The following is a 13004-nucleotide window of genomic DNA, read 5'->3' as shown; positions in this document are numbered from 1 at the left end:
AGGGTCTGGTTAACGCTCCTGGCCCTGCAGTCCGCTCCCCGTTACCAGTGGGCGACAGGAAGGAGCCCTGAGGTGGGAGCACAGCTCTGGTTCTGCCACGAGCCAGCCTTGGGACCCTGAGCAAGGCCCTCCAGTCGGGCCTCTGTGCCTTCAGCCGCAAAAAACAAAGACAGAAAGAAAAGCCAGCTGTGAGTGGTCCCGGGGCCAAGGCAAGGTGCTAGCCTGTCTCCTGACATAAGTCCTCCACACGGCACATTAACCCTGACCTTTGACTGTGGACTAGGAACTCCCCTCGCCTGGAGGCCTGGCTCCCCCACATTTCCAGGCTGAGTGACCTCTCTAGGAACATGAGCTATCAACGCGCAGACAGGGAGGACAGAGAGGCGTTCTAATAAATGATGTTATTTCTAGAAAGTGTCCCCCCCTCACCTCCATTCTATACTCCATTGCTAGATGAGCCTGCTAAAAACCAGCTTCGCTACGTGCCAGTCCTCTCCTATGACTCCCATGACTGCTGGTTTGGCTCAGTGGACAGAGCATCAGCCTGGGGACTGAAGGGTCCCGGGTTCGATTCCAGTTCAGGGCACGTACCTCGGTGGCGGGCTCAATCCCTGGCCCTGGTTGGTGCGTGTGCGGGAGGCAACCAATCGATGTGTCTCTCTCACATCAATGTTTCTCTCTCTCTTTCTCTCCCCCTCCTTTCCACTCTCTCTAAAAATCAATGGAAAAAATATCCTTGGGTGAGGATTAACCATAAATAAATAATTGAATACAAATTTTAAAAATTTAAAAAAAAAATCACAGCCAGCCCGCAGGGTCCTTCTCAAATTCTACATCTTGGTATAGTGATACATTTTAAGGTACCTGTCTCCTCCCCCAATTCCAGGCCAGCTATGCCTGGTGGAGGGGTCTCCTCCCAGGCCCTGGCAGAGTGCTTGACAGGGACATAGCATTCTATGACTTTGAAGGAATGGAACTAAAATAGAAAGAACTGTGTTCCTGGGTCCAGAACAACAATTCTTGGAAGTAAGCAGGGAGGAAGAGACAGCTTGGGGGAGGAGATTTTGCTAGGGGGGCGGGAGGAGGGGGTGGACGGCGGCAGATAGCCTGGGACTTAAAGATCCCTTCAACCCTGAGATAGTGTTTCTGTGCAGAGTACCGGCCCTTTCTTCAACGCAGGCTCTTTAGTTTCAGGTAAGTCTTGGACCCTGTACTTGGAGGTCCTGCTGTAGCTCGAGCATAGAAGTAACTCCGTCCAAAATAGAAAGTTTCTAAGTGAACAGATGGCCCAGGCGCTGCTAGGAGGGGGGTCTGGGGAGGCTGAAAGCCTGGCTTCCAGTCTTCCAGGTGGATGAGGAAATGTCGCGTCAGGAAAAGCCCCGCGTCCTGCCCCCAGGCGCCCCGAGCTGGTAGAGCCTTCAGGCAGGGGAGGCTGCAGGCCAGCCAGGGAGGAGGCAGGCAGCTGGAGGCCCTCCTGGTCCGGCAGCTCCCTTTCCAGGGCAGGTGGCGGCTGGGGGCTGCCTGGGGCTCGCTTTCCCCCACCTGCCTGCAGTGCGGTTTGTCTGCTGGCGCCACTGAGACGTGGGGGCTGGGGGAATTTGATCAGCAAGGAGGGGGAGGCTGTCTCCCCAAGACGTGATCCCAGTCTAATCCTTCCCTCCTCCTCCGCCTGCACTGCTGAGATGCCCTTCCCCGAGGCGCAGAAGGGAGCCCAAGCAGCGGAGTCTGAAGGTTGCAACCAATAAGGGAGGGTCCTGAGTGCTTCAAGTGCCTTCTGAAGCCCCTCCGCCCCGACTTCACCGCTGAGGTCCGGAGACACTCAGACAGTCTGCCTCTTAGCGACTGGCAGAAGGTCAAGAGCAGGGCTCATTCCCCAGGCTTCTGACCCTTGACATTCGGAGTGTGGTTTCCCAGTGTCCCTGCCTCCCTAGCCGTGTAGCGGCTTTTGTTCTCAGAGTTCCCCCATTATCTTATTGGAGAAGAGGGTGGGAGGGAACAGGGGTGGGGGCCCACTGGGTTCCAAGCCGGCATGGATTGTTGCTGTGTTCTCCTTCTACCCTGTCCCTGGGAGACCAAACAAATCTTATCAGGGACCCAGCGAATCTCCTCTCAAGGTCACACTGACCTTACCCGACGATGTCTCTGCTGTCTGATGTGCGAGCCACTCCTGGTCACCTCCTGCCACCCCCAGTGTAATGCTGGCTGAGCCATCCAGGAGCCGCACCGCACCGGAGCCTCTGCACCAGGACACGGCGCTCTGAGTGTCCGCTTCCCTAGCGGGTCCGCTTTCTCTTCCTGCAACTTCCTCCCCAAGATGGGAGGCCAACCCTGAAGCTCCTCTGTCATTCCTGCTACTCTTGGCTGCCTCGGTCCCCAGATCTGGAGGCCCCTGGGCAGCACAGGGAGATCTGAAGTGGCTGGGTAGGAAGGACCACGGCAGGCTCTCCGCCATCAGTCCCATCCGTTTGGGGCCGAGCCCTAACTGTGTCCAGGGCCTGGTGCTACGCACCTAAGGCATGACACTTGCTCGTTCAAGGGGTTTATAGTCTAGGCAGGGAGCAGGGGAGAGATGAGAAGTAATCACACATGGGAACAGATGCTCACTGGGCGTGACAGCACCTACTGGGCGTGACAACTTAAAGAACAGGGAGCTAAGGAGGGTGAGGTCTTTCTCTCCCCACAGCTGATGTCCTTTCCGCGCTCCAGACCACGCAGGTGCTGCCCCTCGTAGTGTGTGTACCCCTCTCACCCTAGAACCCCAGCCGCTCCTCCTACTGAGCCCAGACCCACACACCCATGCTCACTGCCCCTTCCACCCTCCAACACTGTTGGGGTCAGGGGAAAAGGTGCTGGGGCACCCAACCTTTGCTTCCCTGCCTCCTTCACTTTCTCTTAGCTCCTTCCCTCTCTCCTTTCCTTGCCTGCCTATACTCAATTCTCTCTCTTTTCAGCAGGAATATAATGTTCGGCTGCTTTACACCCACTCTCTGAATGCTGCCAGTGAATAATGACTAAGGTGGTGGGTGGAAGTACAGCAAGTTGAGACCAATTTAGCAGTCCAGGGTGCCAGGAGGAGGCTGACTGAGCAGCAAATGGCTTTGCCACAGCAAGGAGAGTGCAGCTGCCCCGGAGTCAGCAGGCCAGCCAGCCTCCTGCACAGCCCTGGGGCCCGGCAGGCACTGCCTCATCCACCCACAGTCTGTGCACAGAGTTGGAGCCATGCATGGGGCTGGGTTTGTCCTTAGGCATGATTGGATTTCCAGAGCTATACCCATCCCACCCCGATTTTAGCTCCGCTTCTGACCCCCTTGAGGGGCTGTTTCCTTGTCCATCCGCTGGGCTGCGAGTTTCACCTAGACCTTTCCCTCTGCTTCTGAAGGATGCTTTGGTCTGGGGGCATCGGCAGCTCTAAAGGGCTGATGGCAGCCAGACGGACTGCTCTGGGCAGGGCAGAAATGGAGGTCCTGGGGCGTCAGGGAGGTGGGCTGCCGGAGTACACTTCACATCATGCCACAGAGAGGCCAACCCAGATGTGACTGCGAGTGTGGGTACCACAGGAGAGCATGTCTCACAGGGAGAAATGACAAGACTGGATAAATGAATGAGTGTGTGTGTGAGAGTGTGTGTGTGTCTGCTGGCTGCCATCCTGAAAGCAGTCATCTTCTCCCACAGTGACTCACTGACATGGAGGCAAATCTATGGGTGATCTGGGTACAGTAGCTCTTTACTGCCTTTGTTCTAGGTCCTGGATATAACCCACATCATCTGTTCAAATACCAATTTGGCCTGTCACTTAGTAAGAAAAATCACCTTTCTGCTGGATTGATTAGAACAATTAATGAGCGCGCGCGTACACGTACACACGTACACACACACACACACACACACACACACACACACACACTGTTTGTCCTCTGTCTCTTCCATCTCCCTCCAAAGCCACCACACCCTTTTCCCCATCCATGCTCCATAGGAATCTCTCCTAAATTTCTCCTTATTGGAGGCAGCCTCCATGTGCAATCACCTCCCAAGCCTGGTTTCCACACTCTGCTCACATTGCCAGGGGAGACTGCCAGCCCGTTTTACTTTGGAACTTAGTTAATGCCCATGGTGGGAACACCGACAAAGATGATAGAGTCAAGTTTGGTATTCCAATGAAATGTCATGAATTCAGATTCTGTGAAGGCAAAATTGCTGTAATTTTAATGTGGAGGGAATGAAACGTTTCGAATTGACCAGCTATAAAGAAAGAACTGGTATAAAATAAAAGTTCATTTCTTAAAGTAAATCTCAAGTAGACATTCCATTATGCTAAATACTTCTTAGTTTATTGTTTATTGATTCAGCATACATGCATGACAAGTGCTTAGGGAGAAGGGGGGCTTAGAAAAAGTGAAGGAAACTCTGATTCCCACCACACTTGTAATTATAATGATTACGAAAGTAACTGAGTTCTCATGATTTTAAAAATATACTTTTTGCCCAGCTGGCATGGTTGAGCATTGACCTAAGAACCAAGAGGTTACAGTTTGATTCCCAGTCAGGGCACATGCCTGAATTGCGGGCTTGATCCCCAGTGTGGGGCACACAGGAGGCAGTTGATTAATGATTCTCTCTCATCATTGATGTTTCTATCTCTCTCTCCCTCTCCCTTCCTCTCTGAAATCAATAAAAATATATTTAAAAAATATCCCCCCCCCCGAAGATTGAACATTTGTCAACAATGCAGGGAGCCTAAATCTGTCTAATTAGTGAGGCCTGATGATGGGGGGCCATAGCCCGGATTGGCAGTCAGGATGGCTGGGTTCAAATACCAGCGTTCCACTTAAAATCTTGGGTAAACTCTTTCACCTCTGACGAGCTCACTCAGTTTTCTCATCTGTCACATTGTAGAAGAACTCTTCCTACAGAGTCCTTAATAACAACGTCCCTTTTAAGGTGTAAAGTCCTGGACAGATAAAAGGGGCTATTAGAATCATTATTGCAGGAAGCCCAGGAATGGCGTTCACCGTCTGGTGGAAGTCGATGTCTGGCAGGAAGCAAGAGAGTGAGAGAAGCAGGATGGAGATCGCAGACACAGAGGCAGCCGTGCCAAGGGCAGCTCGCCCGAAGCCCAACTCAACTGTGCTCGACTGCCACACATCCCCACGCACGGCTCTAAACCGTTAGAGGAGGAGGCCCAGGCCAGTCTGCACACTCGTTTGGCTGCAGGCAGTTATAAGGTGAGCCCTCCCACCCTTCATTCCCAGCTCTGTCTGGGCAGGGTGGCTGGCTGAGCGGGGAAGGAGGTAACAGGGTGCCCTCAGGGCTCCCCCTGGAAGACAAAGCCCCGTCCTGTCCCCTCAGCTCTCAACTTGCATCCTGGAGCTGTGACCTGGCTGCTGTTACGTCTCCTCTCTCCTAACGTCTGTCTTGAGGGTCAGTCCACCACCTTCCTGTCATCTTTGAGCTCACCTTCCTCATGCTGAGCAGCTGCTGTGTTTAAAGTTAGTATAATCCAAGTGTCATTGATTCACGTGTGCTGCTAACCCTTCCCAATTCTCCTCACAAAATTTAATCTCAGACCATTATTTAGGCATTTTTTAAGATCGCCCATCAACCTGGCACCTTGCATGGATAAGACCTTTAACAAACAGTGAGATGCAGAGTTTTTCAAACTCGAGTCGTGATCTTTGAAAGGAAAACTGAAGTCCTCACAATCCCTGAGAAGGCATGGGGCAACCCTGATAGGAGAAATAATGGGGTGGTCCAAAGAGCATGGGAAGGGAGTCACCAGACTGACTGTGTGACCTTGGGCAAATCATGGCCAGATTACCTCCCCAAACATGGTAGCAATTCACACTCCCAGCAGCAGAGTCCGAGTGGCCAATTTAGATCAGTGGCTTTCTAACGCAGCAACACAAAGACCTCTTCAAAAGGAACCTCAAAGGCCAGCCGTGTCAATTGCCTGAAGATTCCCCAGGCCTTTGGGCACTTCTTTGCTGGCAAAGTCCCAGAAACACCTCATCATCGCCCTGCAACCACTGCCCCCCTGGGGTTCCAAGTCTAGATCACACAGAGCACCTCCCTTCATCATTGTACTTGTCGGCTGACTGGGCTGGAAATTGAGTGGATTGGCAGATAGAGTGGGTGGGTGGGGGCCAGGCTTTCCTTAGGCTCCCAAACTGTTGGAGGCAGGAGCTGGGATGGAGAAGCCCTGACTAGGCAAAGCCTCTGAAGGAACTGGCCCAAAGCAGAGGCTGGAGTATCAGAGGCCAGCCAGCCAGTGTGCCCCCAGCACAAATCTGCTATTGGGAAAAGTGACCCCTGATAAGGGTCTCTCGCAGCTCTTTTCCCTCCCATCCCTCCATTAACTAAGGGCCTACGCAGAGTAGCCAGACACTACTTTGCGCTGGGAATTCATCACACAACCTCTGCCTCTAAGAATGTTGCTGGCTCTTGAGGAGCCAGTGGGTACAGGTGGGATAGCCTGGAATGACAGCAGGAACTCAGGAAGGCCCGTGACCCAGACTTAAGGAAAGGAGAGGGGACGGTTTCTTGGAGGAGTTGATCCACATGGTCGAAACCAGAAGTGCAAGCGGGAGCTAGCTAGGTGGCGGGACTGGGCAAGAACATTTTACAGGGAAGAAACACGTATTTCTACGTTCAAAGGTAGCAGGACAAAGTGGAAGCGCCAGGGGCAGAGCTGAGTTCAAATCCTCACTCCCTCCTCCATTTGCTATCTCCTCCTCTGATCATCACACATACCCCGCAGGGCTGCGCTGACAATTAGATGAGATAATGGATAAAAAAAACAGCAGGCACAGTGCACGCAGTGGATGTTATTAGATGCCGTGAACTATTACCCATTACGCTCATTGCTAAGCTGCTTAATGACAGGTTTGCCATCATTACTTTACTCATCTTTGAAGCCTCACTGCCTGGCCCAGAGCCTTGCATTCTGTTGGCACCCAATGAATATTTATTAAGTGAATGTGGAATGCGTGTAAAAGTATATACATAAATTTGGGGAATGAGAAGGCCATATTTTATGATTAAAGCCCATCTACCTCTTGGTCTATACAGGCAGATGCACGGCTTCTCAAAACTGCCTGGCAAATCCTCCCCTGACCCATGCCCAATGCACAGGCTCTCCCAACACCCACACTGCATAGCAGCGCACCTTGACGGCAGCTACCCTGCCGCAGGTCTGCTGAGGCACCCGCACAGACACACGTGCACACGCTGAATGGCTGAAACAGGTTCTACCTCGCGAAGCACACAGGCTGCCATACATGTTCAATAACAAACGTCCTCCCCTTGTTCGCCCACACCTTCGAGAGACACCCTTCTCTCTCCACCTGAGTTTCTTCTCACAGCGAGTCCAGTGAGTCCCCCATCACATCCATCCAGCTGAGACCTGGTACTTGAACTCCCAGTTGCTAAGTCTAACTTTGCTCCCATTAGCTGTGGACCTCAGGGAAAGCCCTGCCCCGCTGGTGCCTCAGTTTCTCCACTGGTAAACACAGAGAGTGAACCATGCTTCATGCCCACCTGGTAGTTATGCTGTGAGGATAATGAAGATGACAAAGCAGATAACATCAGTGAGATGCAGAGAGCGCCTCAGAAGAAAGGCGCTGGATAAATAGAAGGTGCAGACACCACGCCTGGTTAGCGTACATGCCTCTGCCCACAGACTTGGCTCTTTCCCACCCTGGAGCACAGACACCCTTCCCCCTGCAAACTTCGTCTCTAATACCCACTTTCACGTGCCTACACATACATTCTCCCAGCCCCTGCATTTCCCCCAGCATGCCCACAGCAAATTGTTTTTGAACTTAGAGGAAGCTCAGGTTACAAACACCCTTGCTCCCACAGACGGTTCTCAAGGGTCTCTCGAGAACTGCCAAGCAGACAGCTCATCTCTCCATCCATGGCTGGGCTCCTCTGCTCCCACGATTATAATTAGGCTGCACTTCCAGCAGAGCAGGAGCCCCTTATCTGGTGCAGCTCCTGCCAAGAGCTCCCCAGAACTCAGAGCCTCCTCATTCATTTGCCAGCACCCAAGACCAGTGTGGATGGAATGAAGAGGAAGGACGTGGGGGCCTCAGATGCTCAGGTCCCTACGCACTCCTTGTTCCTGGGAAAGGGAGGGCTCTGGAGCTAACAAGGCTGGGACACACTCCTAAGGCTGACACACTCGTGGGCGAGCAGCACACTCATTTGCTCCACAGTTCAATCCTTCCCACTTGGAGCAGGAAAGAGAAAGATCACCTGGCTCTTGTTTCGGTGCCTTAAGCATGTGGAAGGGTGTGTGTGTGTGTGTGTGTGTGTGTAGGAGTGCGGAGAGTGGGGCGCTGGCTGCCTGTGGTGGGTGAGAGAAGTAAGTGAATGTGGTGTGTGTGTGTGTTGTGTGCATGTTCAGGACTGATCCTGGTGACTTGCAGTACCAGGGGGTCACTTACATCCTGGGGTCATCACCCCCCTCTCTATCTACCTCATCCCCTCTGGCATGCTCCTCCAGGGAAATACTCCAAACCTCTGACTGCATCAGTGTCCCTGCCCCTGATGGGGACACAGCCCATCACCAAAGTTCAGAAGGCCAAGTTCAGGGGCCAGGCTGCAGCTGTCAAACCCTCTGTCTGGGGCCAGGGCCCCTCCAGCCTCACCATCACCTCTGGCTTCCTCATCTCGACACCAGTGTCACCCAACACTTATGTCTATCAGATTCGGGGCTGGGAGTAGATACACCCCGTCTGCGGGAGACAGAGATAAAGGCAGAAGGACAGACGTACCATTCTCTCCTCTGGGCTGGGACCAGCCAGCAGACCCACCCTGGCGGAGGCGAGACCCTGACAGTTACGCACAGAGACAAAGACACCTAGACAGACCTGGCGCAGACAGACAAAGACCGACGGACGCGCGGACGCGCTGCACCCCTCGGGGAGCGCGGTGTCCCCGGAACCTGGGCGTCCTCCGTGGCAACAGACCCTCATGGAAGGGAGCGAGACCCCGCGTTCACCGCTCCTTACCTGCCCCCGCGCCTCGGGCTGACTTGAGAATTATCTTTCAGGGCTTCTGCAGTTTGTTTTCGTCCCTCTTTCCTCAGCGGTGCGGGGTGGCTCTGGCTCCCGGGACGAGGCAGGCGGAGAAACTTCGGCCGCTCCTCCCGCGCGCTGCCCGCCACCCGCCCGCTCCTAGCGCGCCTGCCTCTGCTCGGTGTCCCGGAGCCGCGGGCGAGGAGGCGGGAGGGGCCGCAGGAGGGGCGGGGCGGGGGGAGACTGGCACTTCTCATTGGCCAGGCCTGGCATGGGCGGAGCCTCGGACGGAGCGGGGCGGGGCCGGAGCCGTGGCCGGCGCCGCTCATTGGCCGGGGCGGGGCAGAGTCGCGGCGGGCGGGGCGGGGCCGGTCATTGGTCGGAGCAGGGCGGGGCGGGACTAGCGCCGGCGCCGCTCATTGGCACAGGCGTGGCCCGCAGCCCCGCCCTCCTGCTCCGGGGCCTTTGTTTCTGGATGACAGCTGGGGCTGCTCGCGACCCCCAGGCTCCTGGGCGTTCGTGCGGGAGCGAGGTCCCGGGCCCCCATCTCCCCGCTCTCACTTCCAGCAACACCCGCAGAGCGGCCCTGTCTGCTCGGTCTTTCTCTCCTCCCTTTCTCGCAATGTTCCCATCTTGCTCTTCTCTCCTCCCTTTCTTTCATTACCTGCACTCCGTTCTGACTCCAGGTTTCCTTTATGCATTCCTTCTCTTTCTCCTCTTCTCCGTATTTGCCATCTTCGTTATCACCCCTTCATATTCACTAGCATCCCTTTACAAGGCTTCCTCACTCCAAGCCCCAGGTCCCGCCAAAAGGCTGTATTTCTAAGGTTCAGAGACTTGACCAGCAGCCTGGTGAGGGGCACTGCTTCCCCAGGCCAGGATTACAGGCCGGAACCCAGAGCACTGGCGCTCTTACTCCCAAGACATTTCAAAGGCAAACTTTTTCAGTTCCCTCCCAGGGACTGCGTTTCAGGGAAAAGCTGAGGCCTGTTTCAAGTTTACAGCTATTAATTTCACCCAGTACCTTTCTAACACTATCATTTTCTTTACCACACTCACTTTCAACTTTTCGTAATTGAGCTAGGAGGAAAACCAAGCTTACAAGCTTCGGTTGGACAGTTAAACGGGGTGCCAGGTGTTGCATGAAGCTCTGGTTCTGAGGGTGCACTGGAGCTAATCCTCTAAAAGCCAGGCCTGGCTGTGCCCAGGCAGCATCAACCTCAGACAAAAGAGGTGTGTGTGTGTGTGTGTGTGTGTGTGTGTGTGTGTGTGAGAGAGAGAGAGAGAGAGAGAGAGAGAGAGATTTAGTAGCTGACCTCTGATTGTAAGTAGAATGGAGGGAATGGAGGAAGACAGCCCTAAGGGAAGCAACACCCTTTTGTTTCTGCTGCCCTTTGCTCAATACCCTGTAGGAGATCCTCACTAGATCTAGACCCTTCCTGGAGGCAGCATAGCCTGGGGTCTGAGAGCACAGACAGGTTCTGTCCCTTATCATCTGTGTGACCCCGAGCAGTGCTTTAACTTCCTTAGATCTCAGTTTTTTCATGTGTAACATGGGGGTGACAATTCCCAGTATGTAAACTCCTGAGGGCAGAGTCTATTCTCTTGTGTTCATGGCTGGGGGAGTTGGTCTTGTTTTGTTCATGGATGCATTCCCAACGCCTAGAACTTGCCTGGCATGTAGTAGGCACTCAATAAATATTTGTTAAAGAATGAATTCATAGTTTGTAGTTTGTTGTGAGGATTCAGTGGGAAACCTGGCATATGGTCAGTCCTTACACATGGTAATTATTACAAGTAATACTACAGCTTCTCAGTGTCAACCCCAAAGGCTACTCAGCCTTCTTTGAACTTCACCTCTTCTCTCCTACCTTTGTCTGTACTTGTTCCTCCATTTGAAAAGCCTTTCTCTACCTGTCAAAATTTGAGACCTACCATGCACACCTTCTCTGATCATCCCAGGCAGAATGATGGCCCCTTTATCTAAAGCCCCATGCTTCCTGCAGCCCATTCAGGGACATAGCATATGCATGCTTGCTTGCATGGTGGCTGGGACTGTAGGTCTGCCTCCCTAGGGTGTGAGCGGTCCTTAGTCAGGGACTGGACTCTATACCTAGCTCCAGAGACAAATGCAGTGCCTCCCAGGTGGCAGTGTCTCAGGAATATTTGCGGAATGGGTCAGTATTGACCAAACACCCCAGATCCTTAAGCAAAGGGTAGAATCTTGGAAGGTAGAGTAAGGGATCAGGGGGGCTCCAGACTTCAGTCAAACTCATTTTAGTGCCTTCAGATGTGGAATTCTATGGAAGAGGCAAAGGCTTCTGGAGGCCTGTTGCTCCTGGTTTGGCCCCACCAATGACTACTTAAATGCTGTTGGAAAAGCCATGTCCCTGGCTAGGCCTCAGGTTTTCTCCCCGCCCCCCCCTCCCTCTCTCCCAGTGTTCCCATCTTACTCTTCCCCCCTCCCTCTTTCCTTTATTACCTGCGCTCCGTCTGACTCCAGGTTTCCTTTATCCATTCCTTCTCTTTCTCCTCTTCTCTGTATTTGCCATCTTCTTTATCCATATTTCTCCCCCGTCTCCTCTCCCTTCTACTCTCTCTAAAAGTCAATGGAAAAAACACCCTAACTTTAGGTGAGGATTTAAAAAAAGGAAGAAACATCCTGTGCAAGGAATGTTTCAGAGATAAATAAGGTGCGTTGACCATGGAGGTGGAAGTAAGGAAGTGAAATGGACAGAGGAGAGCTGTGATGGTATACTGTGTGTGTGTGTGTGTGTGAGTGTGTGTGTGTGTGTGTGTGTTCATAAAAGCCTCAGGAATGTGGTCTCCAGGAGCACAAAGCCATAATTAGCTCCCTGATTCAGCTGTTTGGTATGGTGATGCAATGGCTGGGTGTGTCTGCCCCTAAAACCCCTGGTGAGATTCTCAGTGTGGCTCCTCTTCCTTCCTTTGTCTCCTGAAGAAGTGCTGCTGTCCCTGGGTCCTGGGTATCCCCTTTGGACATCTGCATCACGCAGGCTCGCCCTTGTCTGAGCTGAGTCTAGAAAGCTGGGTTATAAAGCATGTTCTTATAAAAAGTCTTCATCTACTCATCACCTAAGATCAAGTAGTTTACTGTCCTGGCTTCTCATTCTGTTCTTCATCTCTGGAACCCAGGATTGGCCATACAGGACAGGTCCAGGGACCAGCAGCTTGTCTGGATTAGAAACCTCCCTGCCTTTCCAATGGACTTATCACAGTTCAAATAATTGTCTGCCTTCTTGTTCACCTTTGACTCTTCTGCAAGTTTCTCATTCAAGACCACTTGCTTCTTATTCAACATTAAATCCCCAACACATTGGTGGTATTTGGCAAACACTCAAAAAATACTTGAATGAGTTCTATGGAGGGGCCAGGGTGATGTTTCAGAAAGGCATGGACTCACACACAGAAGATCCGCACATACTCCCACTTTTCAAACGTGTGCTCTTGTCATAACCTTTTCGAGACTCAGTTTGCTCATTGGTAGAATGGGCCCAATAACATTTGCCCAATTTGTCTTGTGGCAATGACCACAAAGATGAAAAGAATAAAGTCAAAGGTGGTAAGAAAAGTAAAAATGTTATGCTCAAAGTCACTAATCATCCGAGAGATGCAAATCAAAACAACAATGAGGTACCACCTCACACCTGTCAGACTGGCTATCATCAACAAATCAACAAACGACAAGTGCTGGAGAGGATGTGGAGAAAAAGGAACACTCGTGCACTGCTGGTGGGAATGCAGACTGGTGCAGCCACTATGGAAGACAGTATGGAGTTTCCTCAAAAAACTACAAATGGAACTCCCATTTAACCCTGTGATCCCGCTTCTAGGAATATATCCCAAGAAACCAGAAACACCAATCAGAAAGAATATCTGCACCCCTATGTTCATAGCAGCACAATTCACCATAGCTAAGATCTGGAAACAGCCTAAGTGCCCATCAGTAGATGAATGGATTAGAAA

At 52.5% G+C, this 13004-nt stretch overlaps 1 protein-coding gene across 1 annotated transcript in view; it reads right to left on the bottom strand.

Moving 5' to 3' along the window:
- The window catches only part of LZTS1 (leucine zipper tumor suppressor 1), a 50924-nt gene extending 41720 nt beyond the window's left edge, over positions 1-9204 (bottom strand). Inside the window, exon 1 of the mRNA XM_081091073.1 lies at positions 9012-9204. The gene's annotated coding sequence lies outside the window, so the exon portion shown is untranslated. The remainder of the gene's footprint in view (positions 1-9011) is intronic.
- Between the last annotated feature and the right edge of the window lie 3800 nt (positions 9205-13004).

The sequence above is a fragment of the Myotis nattereri genome (assembly GCF_964212035.1).
Source record: "Myotis nattereri genome assembly, chromosome: 5".
Lineage (NCBI taxonomy): Eukaryota > Metazoa > Chordata > Mammalia > Chiroptera > Vespertilionidae > Myotis > Myotis nattereri.
Note: the sequence above shows the minus strand (reverse complement) of the source record. Positions and strands in the feature narration are given on the sequence as shown.